The sequence below is a fragment of the Hypomesus nipponensis genome, chromosome 19 (assembly GCF_054491055.1).
Source record: "Hypomesus nipponensis isolate SF chromosome 19, ASM5449105v1, whole genome shotgun sequence".
Lineage (NCBI taxonomy): Eukaryota > Metazoa > Chordata > Actinopteri > Osmeriformes > Osmeridae > Hypomesus > Hypomesus nipponensis.
This window is the reverse complement of record NC_140379.1, coordinates 4,266,665-4,288,852: the sequence shown is the minus strand read 5'-3', so window position 1 is coordinate 4,288,852 and position 22,188 is coordinate 4,266,665. Positions and strand designations below refer to the sequence as shown.

At 45.7% G+C, this 22,188-nt stretch overlaps 1 long non-coding RNA gene across 1 annotated transcript in view; it reads left to right on the top strand.

Annotated features, from left to right (window-relative positions):
* The window catches only part of LOC146246612 (uncharacterized), a 132,770-nt gene that overhangs the window by 43,089 nt on the left and 67,493 nt on the right, over window positions 1-22,188 (top strand). The gene's annotated exons all lie outside the window — the stretch shown is intronic.

The window sequence follows — 22,188 nt, the reverse complement described above, 5'->3', positions numbered from 1 at the left end:
GCAGCCCCCCATCCCTTCCCCCCCCTAAACCATTAACTTAGGAAAATCAGAGGGAGGAAAAACAATAGTGGTGCATATCCTTTCATGCACGCTGGCAGAAATAAAATCACGGCACTCTAGAAACCTACAAGATTACTTTTTACCTATATTGTCAATTTCAATTGCCCACAACATTTGTGATTAATATAACGTAAAAATAGCCATATAACTATTTTCGTCCTGCATCCACCACTTCTGCAGGGCTCCCTGTGCGCTGCAACAAATAGCCTAGGAAATCTTTCCCTTCAGTTTTACACGTCTTTCGATACTCACTGCAAAATAAAAAGTAACCACCGTAACAGATTTAACTCACCTCATTTGAATAGATATTTCGTATCCTTTTTTGTTGCTATAATCCAACAATTGTGCATGTAGTAGACCAACTTCTCTCCTTTGGCTTGCTCCGGGCAGGGAGAAAAACAAACTAATGTACGGCAAATGGTGTAATTCGATCCATACCGAGTCAATCCATCGAGAGAGCACTTCCCTGCCTACCAATAAGCCGCGCTCTTGGTCCAACTCGGTCCCTCCCCCATCTATTTCTCCGCTCCCTCTCTCCCTAGCTGTGGGTTTTGGCTATGCTTCTTGCCCGACCGCTTTCTTCCCTGCTGTAGAGAAAGAGAGAGGCCCCCACCTCTCCCCATGACCCTGTTGTGCCCCCCTTCACTTTAAAACCCATCCCCCATCACAAGTAAGCGAAGCGCGTTGTAAAATCTTTTCAGCAGTACTGTTTTCAGAATTCGGAGGGAAACTACTCTCTGTTAAAAGCCTAGAGTGGGATATAACTAGAGAACTGGTCTTTACAATTATTGCAACCAAATGCATTTACTACTAACTTTCCCATATGGTATAAGAGCAGTTATCAGATTAACATTTTCCACAAATATGTATTTGTCACATTTGGAATAACTGATTTACAAATTTGACACCACTTGCAATGCATTGAATTGAAAATCTGTGAATGGGTCTAAGAATAGTATAACACTACTAAAAATGACACATGGCCATGCATTTGCTTCCAATTAGTTGTTCACTTCACACATACACACAAACATTCATAAATACATACAAAGCAGTTAGTATGACCCATGGTAATACATATTGTTTGTTCAGTTTGTTTCAAGAATGGCATTGAAGTCTGAATTGAAGTCTTATTGGGGAAGGTTCAGAAGAGGAAGACGCAACTATACACAATTCTGTATTAGCCGAATATTATGACGGACTGTGGGAAGTCCTGACACATGAGTTAAGGAGGACATTATCCAATGCAAAAATGAATGTGTGTGTTTGCATTCAAGTTAGAGTATGTCTCTATTGACCGTGTCAGGTCACTCCAGAGCAGCACAGCCAAACAGCGGTGAGCCGTTTGCACCCCATTAGAGAGGCGGGTTTGCAGATGTGTGACAACCCCCTACCCCTGCCCCTGCCCCTGCCCCTACCCCTGCCCCTGCCCCTGCCCCACCCCACAAACACACACTCCTGACACCCGCCATTATGAGCAGTGACCATGGGATCTGCATGTGAATGTTGCAACAGGAAACAGGAAACACTAGTTTGCACTGCTCAGCTGCTTGATGTCTGTCTGTCTGTCTGTCTGTCTGTTTATCTGCAGGATGGTTGGATTGCTGGTTGGATGGCTGGTTGTTTTTCTCTGAGCTGTGCTGGGTCTTAGTCAGCAAGAGCATCTGTTGGGTGAGGAATGGGGGGGGCGCAAGATCAATATGCACAAAAAGCTGTTCGCAAGTAAGGTGCTGTTAATGGATGAATTGATGGACAAATGAAAAATCTGAAAAGGGAATATTTAAAGTTGTACATTAATAACATTACCAACGTTTTCCGTGCTGTGGTAAGCACAGAAGATCCGGTAGAAGAATAGATATATAATGGAGGTGGAACAGGAGATGAACATAGATCAATGTGTTGACACAATAATGGATCCCAGTAGATCTATGCAAATGGTTATTAAAAGCCATATTCTAATTGGGAGAGAAGGCTGATGCTCTGTGTGGGTTGGAAGAGGGGAGGGGCCAAAAAGGAACGTCATGGGAGGATGAATTGACGGCTGTAGGTTTGGGTCTTTCTCGACAGAAGAGAGGTGCTCGTGGAGCCCTGTGCTCCCCTGGGGATGCTGGGGTGTGTGGGGTGACCCCGGGGGGTGTGTGCAGGGCTGGGCCTGAGGCCTAAGGGGGCGTGTTGGGGCTTGGCCTTGGGCCACGTCTGCCAAAGAGAGGGCCACCACCACTCCCTAATTTACTGCCAGAAATGCCTCCACAGATGGCCTCGGGGGCTGGGGTGGGGGCTGGACAACGGGGCCCAGACCAGGAGGAATGGATCGGGAGAAGGCTGGCGACTGAGCTGGATCTTTATGGTTCAAGTCTTTATTAGATACCACTACAAATAATGCTACGTCCTGTGCCCCTGAGTCTCACAGACAAAAACCAGATGTCATACCCTGATTCTTCTTGCTACCATGACAACACCCACAGGATAGACGGGACTAAGGACATCTAGCAAAAACCAACCCCCTAAATAACTGTAAAAGTGACACCAGAAAAGGCTTGACTGCTAGTGTGTGTCGAACCAGCCACACGTGGACAATTAATCCAACATTGACCTTGGTCAAAGCAAAAGAAACACCTTTTAACCTTGAAACATTTGTGGCCCATCTTCTGTAAACACAACCAGTGATCACAATCCCAGAGGCGCTTTGCAAGTCAGTACGGAGGGCTGTGTGTGGCAGGGAGGACATCAGATGGCTGTCTCTCTGGGTGGGAGGCCCCTTAAAGGAGAAGCTCTGTGGTGACCTCTGATTGATTAAGAGGCCATTTCTGGCACTCCGCTGGCCTGTGGCATCATTCGTCACCTGACGGTGCAGGCCTGCTGACAGGCCTTGTGTCCTCCAGACCCACACTCAGTCCTTACCCTGGGCTGCCTGTGCCAGCCCCCTGACTCCAGACCCACACTCAGTCCTTACCCTGGGCTGCCTGTGCCAGCCCCCTGACTCCAGACCCACACTCAGTCCTTACCCTGGGCTGCCTGTGCCAGCCCCCTGACTCCAGACCCACACTCAGTCCTTACCCTGGGCTGCCTGTGCCAGCCCCCTGACTCCAGACCCACACTCAGTCCTTACCCTGGGCTGCCTGTGCCAGCCCCCTGACTCCAGACCATTTGCCTGGTTGGGCTTCTGTGTCCCACAAAGTAATAACACAGGATGTTTTAACTGAGCTCAAATTCAGTCTTGCCATTCTTGGCGTTGCGTAGCAGTTGGTTACTGTGTCAAGAAGGGAACCAGACATGGGTCAGGAAGGAAAGGAAACATGGCCCTCATCCCTTGGTCACCTCTGGGCTCTCATCCGTTTCTCCCGAGTCCACAGTCAGTGCCCTATAGAGAATGGCTGACTTGTTTTGTCATAACTTGTTTATAGTTTCGTATTTCTGAAAACGACCCTGTCAGCTTTGATGGAATCGCGACGACTGTCACATGTGTTCCAAGGTGCAAACACATGAAAAGCTATGAAATAATCTCTGACACCACATGATTGTGTTTATTATGCTGTTTCTGGGGAAATGAAAAAGCTAATCATATTCATAGCCAATATAGAGGGTAATTCCAAGGCAGAGATGGCTGCCATGGTGGTCTCAACCGTTTGATTGAGGAATGCATCTGACATATTTTCACTCATTATCTATTAATCCTGTCGCAAATTTAGATTTGACTGTTTTCCTCAGTTTGGTTCTCCAATACAATAACAATAATCTGCATTTTATAATGAGGGCTGTCTGGTCTGATACAGCCAGACTCGCCTGTCCAGGACTCGACATCCTACTGTCTGTCTGTTGTTGACTGAAACCTTGAAACTTTGACATTATTAGGACAGTGTTTACTCCTCCAGAGGTCCGTTTCCAAGCCCCCCCCCTGGCGTCCTCGTGACGTGGGAGGGAACAGTTTGTTATTAGGGAGGGAGACTTTCATTACTTCCGATAACGATAATGAATGTTTGCACCCACACTCCATGCCCTTCGTTATAGCATCGATCCCATAAAGTTTCTCATTAAATACATCATCGTAACGCCGGTAATGATCACTCTAAACAAAGCAGTCAACCACGCTGGTGGTGTGCTACCCCTATCAAGTCACCTAATGAAGTCCGCGATGGGATGTGGGGGTTGACATTCACATTGGCAGATAGAGTCTTTATGAGGAGGGCAGTTATCCGCCCATCAGCTTGTGTTGCACAGTAATAACCTTCCCAGTTAGAGGAGCAGTTTATACTGTTCACATGCTCCTAGGAGTACATCTATTCCTGTAAGTCTGGTCCACAGACAGGCCGGCTCAGACACACACACACACACGTCCGGAGACACATTTGGACGCACTGAGACAGGTGTTGTGTGGAGAGGTGCTGAGTATGTGGCGAGCAACTGGGATCGGGAGAACGTCAGGGGCTCCCTGGGAGGTAGCTTTGCATTCTCAGACTGCCCCACCGGACGCAGGCCATCACACACACACACACACTCACACACACTTACATGGGCCCAGGCAGCTGTGAGGTGGCATTCGGGGGCCCCAAAGCCAACTGTACCCACCCATACTGAGTTCAGTGAGTCTCTGGACCTCTCCCCCACCCCTGGGCCCAGTCTCACCCCAGCCCCAGACCTACAGTATACCCCTGACTCAGCCCCAGCCTAACCTGCCTTGCTGCTGCAAGCCCTCCGGTCAGGCCAGCCCCCCAGTCAGCTCAGCTAAGTCCCCTGTGGAGCTCCGAAGTTATCAGGGATTTAAGGGGAAAAGCCCTTTATCCAGGGACTTTCACTACAGAGCAGTGTACACAGAACTAATATCATGTCAGCAAAACTCCATTAATGCTGGGAATGGCATCTTTTTACTCTTTTCTGAAGCAGTGGGAAAACTTGGTTGCTGGTGGAGAAACCGATACATGGTGTCAAGACTTGAGAGACTTATGAACTGAGTGACCTTGCACTGATGGTCCAATGTACACGTTTCTCATTTACAACACCCGCCCCCCATAAAACGAAACTTCGGAATTAAAAGGACAGTCCTGTAGTTCGGTTTAAGGAACTACGTTATTATGTATTTTAAACATATTACGTATTTAATAAGACCATTTAGCAATTACGCACACATTCTTTTCACCAAAAAGACCTCTCCGGAGTGCCTTTACCGGTCGATAGGTTAATTTGAAGAATGGATTGATTGTCATTCTACCTGCTGATTGGTCCTGAACGGGACTTTCGTGTAATCTGGTGGATTAAGGCTCCTGCCTGAAGAATGTCAATGACTGCCAGATACAGACCAGGTGTCCCCACACCCTCTCCTGGGGGCCCGGGTGTGTGTGTGTGTGTGTGTGTGTGTGTGTGTGTGTGTGTGTGTCGGTGCGTGTCGGATGTGAAATGACCCTCGCTACATGACCATTTTAGGAGAAAGGCAGCTATTTTTCCACATGAAACTAAAAACTGACTTTTCAACTGTTCAGTTGCAAGTCAATATTAATATAAGTTTACTACAAAGAGGAGTAGATCTTGACCAAAGCGGAGGAGTTCAAGTATCTCGGGGTCTTGTTCACGAGTGAGGGAAGAATGGAGCGCAAGATCGACAGGCGGATCGGTGCGGCGTCCGCAGTGATGCGGGCTCTGCATTGGTCCGTCGTGGTGAAGAAGGAGCTGAGTCGAAAGGCGAAGCTCTCTACCAGTCGATCTACATTTCTACCCTATCCTATGGTCACGAACTATGGGTAGTGACCGAAAGAACGAGATCTCAAATACAAGTGGCCGAAATGAGCTTTCTCCGCAGGGTGTTTGTGCTCTCCCTTAGAGATAGGGTGAGAAGCTCGAAGATAGGGCTCAGAGTAGAACCGCTGCTCCTCGGCGTCGAGAGGAGCCAGCTGAGGTGGCTCGGGTATCTGATCAGGATGCCTCCTGGACGCCTCCCTGGTGAGGTGTTCTGGGCACGTCCCACTGGAAAGAGGCCCCGGGGAAGACCCAGGACACGCTGGAGGGACTATGTCTCTCGGCTGGCCAAGGAACGCCTCGGGGTCCCCCAGGAAGAGCTGGTGGAAGTGGCCGGGGAGAGGGAAGTCTGGGCCTCCCTGCTTAGGTTGCTGCCCCCGCGACCCGACCCCCGGATAAGCGGTAGATGACGAGAGACGAGAGACAAACTATTTCAACAAATGTTTAGCATTCATTTCTTCTGTGCTACGCACACCCAACGTCTAGCCTATAGAAATAGCTCTTCCTGAAAGAGTTGCATAAATCACCTGAATCGTTCTATGGAAAACTAAAAAGTCTCACTTTCCACCAAGATTTAAAGGGCTCTCACATAGACCTGTGACTAGGTAAGGTAAGTTGTCATTATCAGTCATTCCTGGAAGCTTCTCCTTACGCACGTCCTCTATGTTATCACTGTTTTCCCATCCCATTCATGACATCCGTGGCTTTAATGACTCACTCCTCCACGGAGTCTGGCTTACCCTCCCAAAGTGATGCATAGGAAACACCTACCATAAAAGGGGATTGGAGGTGTAGCTTCTACCTGGTTGGGGCGGGAAAAGGCTTGGAGAGGGCGGTGGATCTCCAAACATTTTCCCGCCCCAACCAGGTAGAAGCTACACCTCCAATCCCCTTTTATTGACACCTGTCCCTTTAATAATGGTCGTAAAAGCGGACAGCGGGAGCAGCTGGGGAGGGTAATCCTGTCTCCCCAGGTCAACCTGCCGACAAGCTGCAGCAGGTCTCCCTAACCTCAGCCCCAATTAAGCCTTTCCAACAGGGAAATCTCCCTGTCAGACACGAACGTGCGTGCACACACCTACGCTCCCGGGTTAAAAATACACTCCTGTGTTTTCCTGCCGCCTCCACTTGAGGCTTTGACCGGCTCCAACATGCATCTGCACCGCTCCCTCGCTTCTGTGGCACAGCCCCTGGAGGGGGGCTACAGCCCCCGGAGGGGGAGCTACGTACAAATGGGTGAATGATGGAATGGAGAGATAGAGTAAAGAGTAGAGACTAGTTGTGTAGTGGCTATGCTTGGGTTGCTCTGTTTCTTGAAGGCAGTTTGTTATGATGTGCGTCAGTGACACTTGTCAGTCATGTTGCTGATTGGATGAGAAAAGTCTGACTTGCTTCAAAGAGAGTAAGCCTGAATAGATTATATGATAGACTACATTTGACAGGGCAGAACGTGTGTCGGAACTCAGGTACCTGAAGATAGATGCAAAGCAGGTGTGGCCCTGGTTCTGCTCAAGCTGAGTGTGTTCCATCCAAAAGAATGTGTTTGTGTGGCTTGCTAATGTTTGGGCTGAGGTTACTAGAACGTGAAATAGTATCGCAGAGACACTACAGGGGAATTGAGATGTGCCGTCCTGCCGTCTGACCCCTCTTCACCACCACATCACCACCACCCCCCCCCCCCCCCCAACCCCACAAGTGTCTTTCTAACCGAGACGAGCTATCGGATGTCATTTGAGAAGCAGTTGTCTGGACTTGCTTAAAATGGAGCATGACTCTGTCAGACCAAATTGTAGGCTGGTACAAAAACCCAGAGCTCTCCCAGTGGCACAGCGCCCATCTCAACAGTCTCTCCATCGAGTTTAATGGGACTCTATTAAGTGCTGTATTTTTACAGCATTGATTTCTCCTCCAGGTTGCACCAAATAAATATTTCCATAGATTTCTGGATGCCATCTGCCGGGCAGCATCAGGAGAGATATGTGTTTCCCCACAGGTAAATTAGATTGAAATGATGCAAACCTCTCTAATTTCCCTGGACATAATGGTCTAACTTCAACAACCCTACAAACACACACACAAACACATTCACACACACATACATACACACACGTACACTCAAACACAGAGACCATTATCCCCACTGCAGCCAGAAGAGATTAAGAGAGAGGAAGCAGAGAGTTTGAAAGTCAAAACAACTGGGCAACACTTGACCCCTTGACCTGCAACACCATTCATCTGACAATCAATCATTAACAATACCAGACAGTTGTAAAATGTTGAGTTAAACTACAGACTGTAATATCCAGTTCTATTTTCTTGCTTTACGCTTAGATGCCGATGACTATAAAGTGTGAGTATGATAATTAATTACTTTCATTTCAGGGAAAACCCTTCTTCTGCACTTTTCCTGCAGGAGAAAGCAATGAAGTAGCTTAGCTCTGTCTTTCTGCTCTGCTATACCTGAGGCAAGAGACAAGTGGTATCCTGCATATTAAATAAAACCTTCCCCTCTCTCTCCCTCTGTTTCTCATCCTTCATCTTAACTACAGTCTCTCCCTGCAGCCCTCCCCTCTTCCCTAGCCAAGACCTCAAAATTAGGCTACCTCCTCAATTATAACAAGCCAGCAATATATTATGTCATTTATTTTCGGATTTTGATGAGTAAGGGGGCAAAAGACTGAAATTAATATGTAGTAGATGAAGAATACGAGAAACGAATCAAGTGTGCGTGTGTGTGTGACTGACTGAGACAGAGGACGAGAGAAGTTGTGTGTATGTGTGTATGTGTGTGTGTGTGTGTAAATGTACGTGTGTCGGGTTTCTTTGGCTTCAGGGTGTTAATATTATCTCCCATTGTCGTATAGTGGCCCTGTCGTAGTCGAAGTAGTCCAGTTCACCACAGATTACAGCAGCAGTCATGGATAGCAGAAACTAAGACACCCAACCAGTGAGCCCCGCCCTCATCACAGATACATTACATCAGATATCCTCATCTCAGCATCTTTACATCTGTCTTCCTACATGCTGTATCTTAGAGGTGGGACTCTTTTGGTTCTCACGATTCGATTCTTGGGGTCACGATTCAACGATCAACGATTTTTCCGAGATGTTTTGAAAAAAATCAACAACAAAAAAACATCATTAAAAAAAATCGATTTACAACCATTTGTGAATCGATCTGAATCGCTAGCAGACTGAATCGCGATTCAAATGTGAATCGATTTTTCCCCCTACTGTATCTGTCTATACATCTCAGAGTCTGTCCATCTGCCTTCACGAGTATATGTCGCTGTTCCTTTCTCTCAAACTATTGTCGTGTTGTTTGGATTCATCTCCTGGATATTAGCTGAAAATGGAGTCTGCTCACTATCATTCCCTTGCATAATACCATTAGATGAGGTTTTGTATGTGTATTCTTCTGAATGGCGAACTGCCGAACAAGGAGCTATTGTCAGGGCACCATGGTGTGGATGGATTCTGCATCATCGCCAGTATGGAGATATGGGAGTGAGAGAGCAGGCCTCAGTAAGAGCTCTCAACAATTACCTGCCTCCTAGGCAAAGCTGCTGGTGGGTGAATGGGCTTCTCTTTCGAAACGCTCCGTGCTTTCTCATTTCTCTGAGAGGTAAATGTTGCTGACTTGTCTCTTTCAGTGTTGGCCTTGCCCTTGTTGTGAGCAGGACTGAATGGGAGCCTTTATGCTGGCCTGTCCTTGTTGTCAGAGCCAAGCAGGGCCAACAACAGGCTTTGTGTGAGCCTAGATTTGAGATGAGCAGAGGAGAGAGGTACTGCAGAGGGATGGTGGGGAAAATGAGGGAATGAGGGAAACTGAGAAGAAGAGAGAAAGAAGGAGGGAGGGAGAAAAGGAGAGGGAAAAAAAGAAAAATTGATGAAAAAAAAAAGAAAAAAAAGAGAAAGGAGAATATGTGCTGATGAGAGCCCATCCACTTGTTCGGTTTAATCAAATCAAGAAGTGTGTGTGTGTGTGTGTTTTGTAATGTCACTCGAGCATCCTAAATGTGTCAAAGTCCTCAGCAGTAGGATATGTTCTCCCTATCCATTTCCCTCTCCCCTGTTCTCGCCACACTGTGACAGAGTGAACAGTGTGATTTAAACCCACGCTGGCTTCTTGTTTTCTAATCACCAGCTATTTGAAAAAATATATTTTGGGATTTTATTTGAGTATTCGCCAGCTGTGTACTGCAGTGTCTTTGATCATGGCAGCCAGATATTCAGGAAAGAAAAACATTTTCACAAACGATATAACTCGGCTTCACATTTGATTATGAGGCAACATGAAACTTTGATTCTCTCTCCAGCTGTAGCTCCTGGTTGGGGTGTATCGCTACCTGCCTTCCTTCTCTGGGAGATTGCTGAAATAATGATTAGTCAATGAGCGTTGCCACATGAAGGGCTGGGTTCTTAGCCTGCGTATACATGTAAAGTCAGCTGTAACTGTAATGAGCTGTGTGTTTGTGTGCAAGAGCGGGTGTGTCGTATTTGGTGTGTGCAAGTTTTTACGTGTGTGTGCGTGGGGGTATGGACCTGCGTGCACATGCAGACCAACTAGGTGAGGCATAGCCAATCCCCAGGAACCCACATGGCTGAAAGGTGAATTCTGTAATAAGAAGCCTGTGTTTGTGTTTGAAAGAGAATGTACAAGTGTGTGTGTGTGTGTGTGTGTTTGTGACTCTGAACCTTTACCCTGGGGGTCTTGGCTGTGGTAGAAAGGTTTAAAGCAGACAGTAGGATCAGTCTGAGGTCTGAGAGGAGTCATGACGTGAGTTGCTGATGAGACTGTGGTTGCTGGAGATCCCCTAAACCAGAGCCGCTCTCTGGGTTGGTCGCAGCTGTGGTTCCCCCACAAACTTGTGAGACAGATCGAAGAATAGAAAATGAAGAACGGAAAGGAAATTGGGCAATGGATGTCAAGTGGACTAACATGGAACAACAGCTGGCTAGTAGCATTTTCAGTAAATTGCAAATCGTTGTTGGGTGACTGCAGTAACAATGTGTTGTATTTCAAAATATCTGATTACATAAAATGTTTTGTGTATATACATATATTACTCTTACAAATACAAGTATGTGATGATAAACAAACGAATCTAAAACAACAAATGCCATATTGCCAAAAAAATTCAGATTGCCAAAAAATGAATTATCCTCGTAATTTGGGGGTTAGAATTTTAAGGATATGGATTTCACCAAAAAAATTGGAGCCGAAAACATTCAACATTCTAGCCGAAAAGACATTGCAATATGGGATACCAAGGTATGGCTTGCCTTAGACCGGACCTCTCCCCTCAGATCCCAGAGAAAAGATAGGAATCCACTTTTAAATGTATTTTTCGCGGGGTTCCATTAGCCCAAGACCCAAAACTATGGAACAAATTACCCATAAATATTACGGAAGCAAACACGCTAGACATTTTTCAAAGACAGCTTAAAACCTACCTTTTTACCAAAGCATTTAAGTAATTTGATCTCAGAAGGGTTTGACTATAACTTTATTAGTTATATTATTGTTACTATTTTAATTATTCTTTTTATCAATTGTATTATTGTTTTGATGGATTTTATGTAAAGCACCTTGAGCTACAATTCTTATATGAAATGTGCTATATAGATAAAGTCTTACTTACTTTAGCTCTACAAAAAACACATTTGCAAATAAGATTTGTTTTTGAACGAGCACATTTACATAACCAATGGGTCCTATTATCTTGCCTTGCAATGCTATTGGATACATTTGGTCTTTCAAAAAAAGACATTAGCAATTAAAGAGCTAAAGATAAAGTTGTAATTTTACAACAAGGGGTCTTACAGGGTTAGGAGTGTTGCTGCCAAAACATACCCATCGCCCTTATAACTAAACACAAACAAATAACTTCCAAACGCATTGAAACTAAGATTTATAGACCTCTTTGGAATGCTCGGATTTTAACATGTAATTCATTTGTGACGCAATAAACATTAGTGATGGATAATTCGGATAATTTTACTGACTCGGTTCTTTGAATCTCGTTCAGTAATGACTTGAACGAATATCATTCACGTCTTACTAAACCTAGTGACGCGAAAGTGAACGAGGTAAACAAATCATTTCTGTTTCCTCTTCTGAGCCTATACAGGTCACGTGAAAAAGGATCCAAATACCCGTTCCCGAAGCAAAATGAACGAAATAGAAATGATTCGTTCATTTTGACTGGGTCTTCGGCTACTTCGGGTTCGAAAATGAACGAATCTGAGACAACTCGTTACTCCCGAGTCATACTAATGATTCGTACTCCCGAGTCAATGATTCGTTAAAAATGAACGAATCGTTCACGAACGACACAAAACTAATTAACATACTGACTCATCTTACTTTCTCGGATAAACTAAAGTCCTTCATCGGCGATGTTGTTGTTCATGTTTCATAGCTGAGAAGAGAAGAGACGTAAATTCATTTCCAATAAGCTTTTGATGAAAAGCGCGATTTCGCATTTGCTGCGACCACGCGCATGGCCGACAGAGTGAGCTACACTAGAGCTGCTCGAGTGGAAGGCCAACAGTGAAACAACCTTCTGCTGAGGTCCGTGACACGAGGTAATTAAGGAAATGTGTTCAAAACTGCAATTTCTCAACAACGAGAAGGAAATAGTGACTTGGAGCATGGCAATTAACCAGCTATATCACTCTTTATTTGCTTCGTAACAAGAAAAGTAACAAGCCAAGTCGATAGCAAGCTAGCCGCTAGCAAGCTATCCGCTAAAATGCTAGCGATCGATTCTGCTCCCAAGCTAATGTAAACATATGTTAATAAACGCATAAAAAAATGACAGCAATGTATTGGTTATGCCATTAGGGGCCTCCCGTGCCAATGCTATTTAGGGCCTAGTGGTTGCTTTAGTCTAGTGGTTAGATGCTAATCTGTTCTCATCTCTGGAACCTGAACAACAAAATTTGACGCCGATGACGTATTCTACTTTATCCGAGAAAGTAAGATACATCAGTATGTTTATTGCGTCACAAAGGAATAACGTGTTTAAATCCTAGCATTCCAAAGAGGTCTATAAATCTTCGTTTCAATGCGTTTGGAAGTTATTTGTTTGTGTTTAGTTATAAGGGCGATGGGTATGATTTGGCAGCAAGTCTTACTCCTACTTGTGATTTCTATCTTTTCTCTACAGGGTTGGTAAGTGAGACGTTGCAGAGACGGGATAACAAGGTAATACATATTGTATTGACGGTGGACGGTGCACATCTTCGAGTCGATTTGCCAACCTGGCTGTCTCTTATATGTGCAAAATGGCCATATCGAGAGAATTCAAATCAAAATGTATTTGTATGACCTTTTTTACACGCAAGCATATCACAGAGGGCTTCACAGACGCCCATAAAACTGCCCCTTAACCAACCTAAACCCTCAAGGAAGACAAGGGAAAAAGTCCCAGAAAAATTCACTAGAGGAGAAAAAAATTGAAGAATTCCTGAATAATGATTATAGGTCAGGTTCTTGGAATACAAAAAAGCTAGCTGGTCTGTCTCTTCACTATTACCTCTACTCATTCACAACAATCAAAACTATTATGCAAAATTGAAAGTGTGATAGAAATGGCAAGCCATTTTTTTCCTTTTGAATTATGTTCCGGTTACTCTCACAAGCCCATTTGATCCATACTGTTACTGTGGTATTTCCGTGCACTTAAGTGAAATTGAGCAGAAGTTTGAGGAAGCATGTGTAAATATAAAAAAAGCATCCCACATGGCAACCACTACTCATCTAAAATCATTTACTGCTTGTTTTGTAGTTTTTTTTTTCTTCTCCTTTTGCTGTGTGAGATGTAGGAAATGTTTGTCTTTTCAGGCAGGTTCCGTTGTCTTTTGTGTGTCTTGTCTGAAACAGCATGTCAACCAGGCGGGGCAACTATGGAAGGATGTGTGTGTGTGTGTGTGTGTGCGCGCTGATTGAAACTCAGAGAGCAATACGCCTGCCTGCACACACACACAACAGTCCTCTTAATGGGAGCTGACACTCTGACAGGGTCTCTGAGCTCTTTATCTGGGCCCCTCGCTCTCTTTTAGAGAGTGTGCGTGTGTGTGTACGCGGGTGTGTGTGTGTGTGTGTTTGTGACCCCAACAGTTATACGACGGACGCTGGCCTGCCAGCCCCTAGAGAGTTCTTTAACCCCCTAACAGAGTCAGGCTCATTTACATTGAAATGGGAGAATGGATGGGCCCCATTATGGACTGTTTGCTCTCGCTCTATAGAAGGGCTGAACTCAACCTCCCTCGCACACACATGCTGTGGCACACTCGATGTATGGGAATCTGCTGCTCTGCAAGTCACACAGTTGTTTTTCTACCCCATTGAGGGGGGGGGGGTTGTACTCTTTTGGGGGGTTGGGTTTTGCTGCGTGTATGTGTGTGTGTGTGTGTCTGTTTTACAAGAGGTCAGGAAGTTGTCGCTAAGGCCATCTGGTTGTTCGTGGAGTTGCTGTACGGGCCACATGGCACCACAGCTCCTCCAGTGACTGTTGCTCTGATCTCAGCTCTTTCCACCAGCTAACGTTTCCACCAGCATGTCTGTCTGCCACACTACCCGTTGGCATACATCTCAGATCAGGAAACCATATGCTAATAACAGCCTTAGGAGTGGTGGGAAACGGTAAATCTGAGCGCAGAACGGCATGTTGGGGGGGACATCAGCCGGCTTCCTGCCCCCCCCCCCCCCCCCCCCCCACACACACACACACACACACACACAAAGAGGGTTCTCAGGACTTCATCATGGTAACAGTTAGAGTGCTATTTATAACAACCAGGAAGTGACTTGTGAGAAACGCTTTTTTGATGATACAATTATAAGTGTTGAAGCTGGTTGCTTTCTGATTGGAGGTTTAGAGTGTGTGTGTGTGTGAGAGAGAGAGAGAGAGAGAGAGAGAGAATGTATGTATGTGGCTTTGAGTCTGACATATCTCTGTTGTGAAGGGTAGACTAAAGTTTTCTACCCCACTTTCATGTCTTACTGTGAAGGTTTTCCCTGACTGTGAGAGCTGGCGTGTTTCGCAGCGAAGCGGTTAGATGAATAGAACGGATGGTGTTCCTCCCCTCTCTTCTCTGTTCTCTCTCACTTTTCCTGATGCTTAGTGACTCACCCCTGCTATCCTCTTCTGATCCCTCCCTCTGGCTCAAGGGTCTCCATGTGTGTGTGTTTGTGTTTATGGTGTCTGTGTGTGTGTGTGTTCTTCTGGGTAATGGCCACGATGTGGATGTCAGTGGTGTAGAGGAGCCCTTGAGGGTAGCTTTGTGTTGGAGGAGAGGCTAGTGGATTAGGGAGCTTCCCAGGGTTGAAGCAGGAGACAGGATGGGAGAGGAAGGATGGAGGAAGCAGGGTAGAGAGGCAGGGTAGAGAGGCATTCACCACACTTAGAGGATATGACAGGTGAGAGGATCAGCTTCTGTGTGAGGCACTAATCCAAAAACAAACTAAAAGGCACTAATCCAAAAACAAACAAATCGCTTTTTCTGAATGATTTGATACGCATGATAGGATTTTTTTATCCTTGTAAAAATCTGTCTGGAAAGAAATGAGATCTAGAGTTTTATTTCTCAGACAGAGTGGATAAAGATGAGTGGAGAAATAGCTTCAAGGCCAAGGGCATCGATTTATCTTGAAAGGTAGGAGGGGTGGGGGTGGGAGGTGGGGTATGTCTGAGACATGGGATTTGGGTTTGGGCCCGCTCTGTGGATGCCCTTCTGTTTTGTTGACCTCACTGTCAACTTCACGTAAAGCGTAACGGTTTCCAGACTGATAAAAGGTGGACAAGTATAAAATGTGCGAGTCTCCATATTTGACTTGGTCCTTGCCCCAGACAAGACTCTCTGAGACCTGTAGTTAGCTTGACCTATACAGCAACTGGTGTTTTCTGGCCCTAGTGATTGACTTTATCCCCTTTTATGCATGTCATAACCACACCACTTCCTTTTCCTGTGCAGAATGAGTCATTCAGTGGAGGAGGTGTGTGTGTGTTTGTGTGCCTGTGTAATTGTGTGTGTGTGTGTATACATGTGTGAGTGTGTGTTGTTAGCTGATGTGGTAGTGTAGCAAACCACTGTGAGCCCTGGCTCAATCCATCCATCCTGTTGATAGGAGCCAGATGCTCTGGTCTGTAGAAATGCCCTTTCTGCTAACCATTATGCTTCCTGACATGTTCCCACAACCTTTTTTTTTCTCCTTTTCAAGTTTTGTATGTTTGAGAATGTTGTGCGTTGAAATATGTTGGTGATGATTCACTGCTTGGCAGCATCAATCTCGTACTCACAACTGTACTCACAACTGTCTTGTAACTGTCTACCACATGCATAACGTTTGAATTATTAGAACTATTATTAGTCTATACTTTCTTCTTATTTAAGTTTTCTGCATCAAGACTAGAAATGGAATTACTGATGATTGGGTTTTTAATATATTTACTAAACAGATGCACCGTTCAAAACAGCCCAGAACCACTTGTGGGGGCCAGAAGCTAACCTAGTTTAGCATGTTTTGGGGCGCTTCCCTGGATGTCTCATTTGCACCACCACAGAGAGAGATCAAAAGGAAATCTACATGTCCACGGTCTCAGTTCCAAACCATTGCCAGGATTCTTACACTCATACGCACGCACACACACACACACACGCACACACACACACACACTCTGACAAAAAGGCTCTTCAGGGTCCAGAGAGAGGGCTTTGAGGTCGGGCCAACATGACACAAATCTGCACCCCTCTGGTTACAGCATCCCTCAATGAATCAGATCTGGGATCAGTTCCTTCCCAAGTCCTAAACTGACCAAACCATCCACAAGGAATGAACAGTGCTATACGAATGCTAGAATAATGCCATTGTCAAGGGGGAAAATCCTGTTAGATGGCCAACCACACAGTTACATTAGTCTGGCTGTAGACCTCCGGGCAAGGGGTCTGCTCTGTCTCTCTCGGCCCAGGCAGAGGGCTTAAAGAACGGGGAGACTGTCAGAGCCAGGCCCTTGTCTGGTGTCTGCTTCTGTTCCACCGGTGGCTGGAGGGGCTTCATTCCCACCTGGCAGACCTCCATACAGGGATCCATTAACATGCAGGCTGGGAAAGTGGAGCTTTTCTCCTGTTTGTGGGCATGTTTGTGTGCGTGTGTGCGTGTGTGTGTGGGCATGTTTGTGTGTGTGTGTGTGTGGGCATGTTTGTTTGTGTGTGTGTGTGTGTGTGTGTATGGTGTGGAGATGTGAAGCGAAGGGGCCTGTGGGGTAGAGTAATGTCTGAATAAAGAGAGAGAGAGCTCACGCTGAGAAAACGCCAAAAGCAGAGTAATTCTCCGCGTTCTGCAAGGTCAAGCAGTTACTTTTAGAACACGCATCTCCCTCTGTTTTTGTCTGTTCCACTCACCGTCAAAAGGAACGAGTCGGTTTCATCAGTTTATATTTCACCAAGTTGGTTTTGTCGGGAAGGACATTGGTTATGGGCATTCTTATATCCGGATATGATACAATATTTATGCAGACACTTGCACAGGACTCTAAAACAAAGACGTCAGTCTGCCATTTTCTGTTCTCCAGTGTGTGTTCAAACCCCAGCCGTAACTTGATCTTTGTTTATCTCCAGAAGTGTCTACTGGTAGGTAACGTCTGTGTGACCCCAAATGCTCATGATGGAATGAGTTTCGCCTTGTTGATGTTGGGGATTGTTGCGTAAATGTGCATCTATTTTTTTTGTTTGTAATATTCTTATTGAATAATTCACAGGCCTATATATAGGTGCCGGACCAATGGGCTCTGTATTTTTAGCCAGCTACAGGCTTTATGTAAGGCTTTTATGTAATCTTAAGGTTTAATGCTACATTTTGCTGTTAGCCCTCCCCTGATGAAGAGATAGAGGAGCACCACATAAAGCTGAAATGTCTTGATTGTTGAGGGCAACCCACCCACCCTCACACACACACCCTCACACACACACACACACACAGCCGTGCCCAGGACTGACTCAGGAAAGGTTTCACAAAATGTTGCGTAAGGAAATCAAGACAGATTAACACGTCATTTATCTAACCTCATAGACACATACGCACAAACGCAGTCAAGCAGGTGTACACATGCGGACACACTCATGCTTACAGTCACACAGAACCTCCATCACGCACACACACACACACACACACACACACACATCTTATCACAGTCAGAATACAGCACAGTACTTCCAGTGTATCAGGTTCTGGTCTGTTGTCGATGTTGACAACAAAGGCGGGTTTTGTGATAAATCACCAGAATCTAAAAGGAGGTCATCAAAGCAATAGCAGAAAAGAGATTCCACTGTGATACACTGAGCTCTCTGAAAGTGACATCAGTCACTGAGGAACACAGTGTGGTTCCTTATCAGAAGCTAATGGGAGATATGCTGACAACCACAATTACCGCAGGACAGAATAGGACAGGGTCGCTCACATAGTAATTACTCTGCCATTTCAACAAGGCCAGCACAGCTGAAATGCATCTCCCTCCCACCACACACACAGACACACACAGATTTAGACACCACCAGTATCCCAGTTACTCTAAATACCTTCCCAGTATGCACTCACACTGACTGGAAGAGTACAGACACTCCAGGCTAATTATATAGTTTTCTCAGTGATCATTACTTAAGCTGGCACTGAGTAGACACAAACGACTAATAGATAAAATAACCCTTTATTACGGCTACGTTGAGAACTCACAGACTGACTTGGAGGGTGGTAATTGTTATCTATGTATGGTAAAATGTTCTTTCAGAAGCTTTGCATTCTGTTGTGTACGATAAAGGGGTTTATTATGAAGGGCAACTCATGAATGGATACCCACTGTACTACAGCAGAAGTGATACGTTTATTTAGCTCAGGACTGAATACTTGACCAGTATCAGAAAAACTGAATGGATGGAATGTTGTGATATCCTATGACTCTCTCTCTCCTTGTTTGGTATTCTATGGATGACTTGAAAATATTGACAGTTATTCTCATGAAAGTGTTGTTATTGCTAAGCGAGTTCAGGCTGGTCCGCTGAGCCTAAACACAGGGCTGAGGATTGAGTGTCCTCTAAAAACAAACGTGAACTCAGCCCCAGGCCTGTTTATTTATCTGAAGCTGAAGTCCCTCGTACTTCAGCATGGCTGAGACAGCCATTTCCCATATTCCATATGTACAGTTCAAGTAAACAGCCCTAAACCAGGCAGCTGGTGGGGCCTGTAGATCTGTGTGTGTGTGTGTGTGTGTGTGTGTGTGTGGGAGAGAGAGGTAGAACCTGTGTCTCCTGTTTGATCTCAACTCACCTTCGCACGCTGTCTCTCTTCTGGGTCTGTTGATCCTCTACTACAAAGCTCCAAAAGCTCACCGTTTTAGATGTTCCATTGTGTGGATAAAATGTCTAGATTTGAAAAGAATTGGGCATTTATTTTGTCTTTGTTTATTTCTCTTTCTCTCCCTCAACCTTCTTCTCCATCTCAAAAACCTTGCAAGGCGTACAGGCAGTAAATAAGAACTGGTACCAAATATGTTGTATTGATCACAACAGCATCAATCACAGGGTAGAAATGGATTGGGATTCATGTTGACTGAACCGGTGTCCCTGTGTGTGGCTTTGTGTGCTTGGCTGATGTGTTTGTGTGAGTGCGTCTGGCTGGGTCTGATGCGTTGGGTGCAGTATTTATTGCCGGCCCTGACTGATGACGTAATTACAGAGACCAGCCACAGCTCCAGTCTCTCAGAGCCTGGACCATGTATATTGACAAGGCACAGGGGACCCTCACACACACACACACATATGGTCGATTTGACCAAGCGTGGAGGTGACGTTTTCAATTTTTTATGACGTTATTTTTTTTTCTTTCTAATTAAATATTTTTTTTTCTATTTTTTGCGAGGTAATTTATCTCAGTGTATTTATTCCTAACTACTCATCCCAGCGTTGCGTTACATATTACAGATTTTGAATGAAGTTATATTTAATGAGGTTTTGGGAGGAAGAGACCAAACCACAATTCCAACTGGCATCACAACGAGCCAATCAGATCAGCCACACACCATATTCCTAATCACAACATAGATTTAGGAACCATGCTACACCTCAAACCCATCATTAATCTGTTCTCCAGCCCCCCCCCCCCGCCCCCCCCCAGGAAGCCTGGTGTCAGAGGCCCAAGGACTCACTCACCACGACCCCACAGTCTACTTCCTGGATCCCATTCAGTCAGACAGACATTCACCCATTCGTGGATTGTTATTCCTTAAAGGAAAACTACAATACATGTATTCAGTGTTTTGGGTGGTCTTTGGTTTCTCATTGTGCTTACCTTTAATGTCGGATACAAGCCCAGAAGTTCTTTTTTTGTGGTTGGTTGAAAAATTGTCCATCTGTAGACTCGTGACCTTGTATACCACATTGTGTGTGTGTGTGTGTGCGTGCATGTGTGTGGGTAGCAGGAAGCACATTGTGATAATGGCGATAAAGACCATGGATATCCCTCTCTCCAGTCACATGGGACACACTGAGGGGCCTCTTCATGGGACCACTAATGGGTGGCTGTGTGTGTGTGTGTGTGAGTGTGAGAGAGAGAGCAAAGGCAGGGATCTAACCTAGAGAACTGATGCAAAGTGACTGTATACACCCTCTTCAATGGGACCACTCTAGATGAGAGAGAGAGAATGTCTAGGGATGATGAGACCGAATGCGATCATCCTACTGCACCTAATCCTGACCCCTCATCTCAGCCGCCCGGTTTGTAGTCCATGGAGCAGGTCTGCAGCGTTCAGAGATGCCATAACAATTAGGACGCTAACCCTAAGCCTAACCTTAGCAGATAACCCACATCCACATCACCATGGTACCGCTTAATGAGCATCACATGATCCGAGATCCTCCAATCAATTGTTTTCAAGCTAATAAAGGGGATTGGAGGCACTTTCAAAGTGGACACGAAACCCACACATCTCCTCTGCTGGACAGCTCAGCTGGATGGGTTAGTGTGGGCTGTGCTCAATGGGCCAACTCTTGGCTGAGAAAATAGAGAAAATCAGTGAAAGAGTGGGTGAATGAGGGAGGTGGTCAGAGAGAGAGGGAGACAGCGAGCGAAAGGGGTGTCTGTGTGGTCTACTTGGGCTCGGCTCAGAGAGCACAGAACTGACAGTGGGTTCATTTATTTTCTGCTGAACGCGTCTCCGTGTGCTCATCTGCAGTGCTTCAGTAGAATATCGATGGCAAGACAGTAAATGCACTCTCCCATCTCCTGTCATCGTGTTCTAGGCACAGGTCTGTGTGGAGGCCCGCAGGCTGGCGAAGGGTCACGGCACCGGCTACAGGGTGAGTGTATCAACGCTGAGAACAGAGAGATATCGATCGGGTTACTCACTCTCTCGTGGCGGCCGGTTCTGGAGACGACCTGTAAAGAAAGAAACAGCCGAGATTAGCCCCGGCCTCGTCAGGGGGTCCCCTGGTCCCTCCCGCAACACAGAGGCCAAAGATCTCTGTTCCATAGCAACAGAGATTCAAAACGGCTCTTCTAAGACTACAGGTCTCTGTCTGTAGGGGGTTGTTAACTCGTAAAGAACGATTTCGTTTCTAAATGTATCTCTTAAGTTAACAGCTCCCCCGTTGCACCACTCAGCCTCAATGAGGCCCCATGTCTGCAGGAAACGAGGCTTATCACTGGTCAAACGGAGGCTTGTTCCGCAGAGACAATGGCCCCTCCAATTTAAAGCAGCCGGCCCGCAGTGTTTAAGGAGCGACTCAGCCTTATCCCAGTCTGCTTTGTCGGACCTGTCCTGGCCTCCTTTCACCCTGTCTGAGGAGCTTTCATCTCCCTATCACTCTGGGCCTGGAAATAAGAGCCAAGGGACCCTCACCCTCCTGCCCCCCAGCCCCCAGTGAACCAGCTCTTCAGCCCCTCTCAAAGGAGTCTTTCAGCCCCAGGTCAATAGGAGCCTGGGGCTTTAGGCACACATCTGAGACGAGACAAATGGGTTGTTTGGTGAGGGATCTATAGGAGCTATAGAACTTCCGTTTGGCCAGAGTTGATGCTGACCCCCAGTATTCACTAGAGAAAAACTAATATTAGTGTGATGACATGGATGTGGCCAGAGTTGAGTTCTCTAAAGTATTGTAAAAGTGAGGATTTCTAAAAAGTTCTGCGTTAGGATAATGTGTATTTTTCTTTATATCTGGAGAGTGGGGGCGGTGCATCGATTTATCAAAAAGTATTTTTCACATCTCAACAAAATGTCATGAAATGTGCCTTTCAAATTAAAACGTTGTGACACCGACGATGACATTTCAAAAAACACAATTATGCTGACCTGCAAGGAACTGACATTTATTGGAAACACATTCCCTCACCTATCTCTGGAA